General features: G+C 37.1%; 1 non-coding gene across 1 annotated transcript; it reads right to left on the bottom strand.

The window, feature by feature from the left end:
• Positions 1 to 777: 777 nt before the first annotated feature.
• Positions 778 to 883, bottom strand: LOC125911948 (U6 spliceosomal RNA). The gene has a single exon (XR_007454527.1). It is a non-coding gene; the product is annotated as a U6 spliceosomal RNA (small nuclear RNA).
• Positions 884 to 2,797: the final 1,914 nt, after the last annotated feature.

Below are 2,797 nucleotides of genomic sequence, written 5' to 3'. Positions count from 1 at the left end.
CTTTGTTGCTTTTGCTATGTATTATTTGTTTGTCTATCTTTTTCTCCTCTTGGAGAGCCCCCCTTAAAATTTCTTGCAGGGCTGGTTTAGTAGTCACAAACTCCTTTAATTTTTGTTCAGGAAACTTTTAATCTCTCCTATTTTGAATGACCGCCTTGCTGGATAAAGAATTCTTGGCTGCACACTTTTCTGATTCAGCACACTGAATATATCCTGCCACTCCTTTCTGGCCTGCCAAGTTTCTGTGGATAGGTCTGCTGCAGACCTGATCTGTCTTCCCTTCTATGTTAGGGACTATTTTTCCCTTGCTGCTTTCATGATTCTCTCCTTGCCTGAGTATTTTATGAATTTGATAGTCTTGTCAGTGGCCGGTTTTTGTTGAATCTCCTAGGAGCCCTCTGATTCCTGGATTTTGATGTCTGTGTCTTCCCCCAGGTTAGGAAATTTTTCCTCTATGATTTGCTCACATAACCCATCTACCACTTTTTCTCCATCTTCTGGGACTTGTAGGATTCTGATGTTCCTTTTTAATGAGTCACTGACTTGTCTAATTCTTAAATTGTGCTCTTTTGCCTTAGTCTCCCTCTTTTTCTGCTTCATTATTCTCCAGAAGTTTCTCCTCTATATTGCTGATTCTCTGTTCTGCCTCATCCATCCTTGCCACTGTGGCATTCATTGGAGATTGCAGCTCAGTTACAACATTATTTCATTCTGACTAGCTTTTACTTTTTACCTCCATAAAAAGGGATTCTATTTTTAACTTCAGCTAATATTCTTTAAAATATGGAACGCTTCATGAATTTGTGTGTCATTCTTGTGCAGGGGCGATGCTAATCTTCCTGTATCATTCCAATTTTAGTATATGTGCTACTGAAGTGAGCACAACCTGTGTCTTTAAGGCTAAAGTGAATTTCTTACAGGCAGCATATTAGGGGATTTGTGTTGTTGTTGTTCTTTTAATTCATTCAGCCATACTAGGTCTCTTATTTGGAGAACTTAGTTCATTTACACTTAAAGTAGTTATTGGTAAGGACTTACTATTGCCATTTTGTTTTCTTGCTGTCTGTAGATCCATTTTTTCCTTATTTCTTATCCTGTAGTCTTTGTTATCGTTTGGTAGTATGCTTTGATGCTATAACGTCTTTTCTGTATAATTTCTTGAACTACTTAAATATAACTTTATTAAATTTTAACTAGGTGACTCGGTTGCATGGCTGACTTTTGATTTTTGGCTCAGTTCATGATACGGTGGTGAGATTAAGCCCTGTGCCAGGCTCCATTCGGAGTGTGAAGCCTGCTTGAGATGCTTTCTCTCTCTCTTTCTCTCTCTCTCTCTCTCTCTCTCTCTCTCTCTCTCTCCATCTGCCCCTCTCCCTCACTTGCACGCACACGCTCGCTCTAAAAATAAAATTTTTATTTAATTTTTTTGTAGAATTTCTACGGTTTCTTTTTCCTTCGTGGTCACCTTGAGGCTTACATAAAATATTTTTAGTTATAATACCCTATTTTAAATTTTTTTTTCAATGTTTTTTATTTATTTTTGGGACAGAGAGAGACAGAGCATGAACGGGGGAGGGGCAGAGAGAGAGGGAGACACAGAATCGGAAACAGGCTCCAGGCTCTGAGCCATCAGCCCAGAGCCCGACGCGGGGCTCGAACTCACGGACCGCGAGATCGTGACCTGGCTGAAGTCGGAGGCTTAACCGACTGCGCCACCCAGGTGCCCCTATAATACCCTATTTTAAACTTGTAACAATTTACTACAACTTCAGTAGTAGTCCTAAACTTTTATTTCTCCCCTTCACATTTTAGCTTATTGAAGTTAGTTTACATACTTCTATATGGTTTATTCAATAACAGTCTAATCATTAGGTTTTTTTATGATTTAACTTTTATTACTAGTGTTGTAAGTGAATCACACACTATATTACTGAATCTAACTTTGACTATATATTATCAGTGATTTTGGCACTACTTAGGTTTTTATCCTATTAATTAACACCCTTTTATTTCCACCCAAAGAATTTCCTTTGGCATTTGGTATAAGACAGGTCTAATGTTGAACTCTCTGTTAAAGAAAGTCTTCCTTTCTCCACTTCTGAAGGACAACTTTGCCTGGTATGGGCTTCTTGGTTGACAACTTTTTCTTTCCACGTTTTGAATATATCTTCCCATTCTCTCCTGGCCTGAAGTGTTTGAGAAATCTGATAGTTTTAAGGGTTTTTCGTAGAGAACTTTTCTGCTCTTTGTGTATTGAAAACAAAATGTTTTTGTCTTTGGTGACAATTATAATCTGTAGCCCTATTGGTTCCAACCTATTTGGAGTCCTTTGGGGCCCCATGGATCCAGATATCCCTTTCTCTCCCAGGTTTGGGAAAATTTTAGCCATTATTGCTTAAAATATACTTTTTTTTTCCTTCTGCAACTTCCATAATACATATATTGTTTCTTTCTACTGTCTTTGTAATTCCCATAGGCTTTATTCACTTTTTCATTTTTCTTTCTACTGCTCTGCCTGAATAACTTCAAATGTCCACTTTTTTTTTTTTTTTTTTTTTTTTTTTTAACAGGACACTGACTTCTCCCCTTCCCCCACTCTATTCGGTTGATTCATTTTTGAAGCTCTCCCATGTTCTTCAACTTGGTTATTAGATTTTTTTTTTTTTTTAGCTCTAATAGTTCCATTTAGTCTTTTTTTGTTTTGATGGTTTCTATTTCTTTGATTTTTCTCCTTTTTATACATTGTTCTGCTAATTTCGTTTAGTTATCTGTGTTGTTCACTGAACTTGAGAATTAT

Source organism: Panthera uncia (assembly GCF_023721935.1).
Source record: "Panthera uncia isolate 11264 chromosome C1 unlocalized genomic scaffold, Puncia_PCG_1.0 HiC_scaffold_3, whole genome shotgun sequence".
Classification (NCBI taxonomy): Eukaryota; Metazoa; Chordata; class Mammalia; order Carnivora; family Felidae; genus Panthera; species Panthera uncia.
The sequence above is the reverse complement of the archived record's forward strand: the minus strand, read 5'-3'. Positions and strand labels throughout refer to the sequence as shown.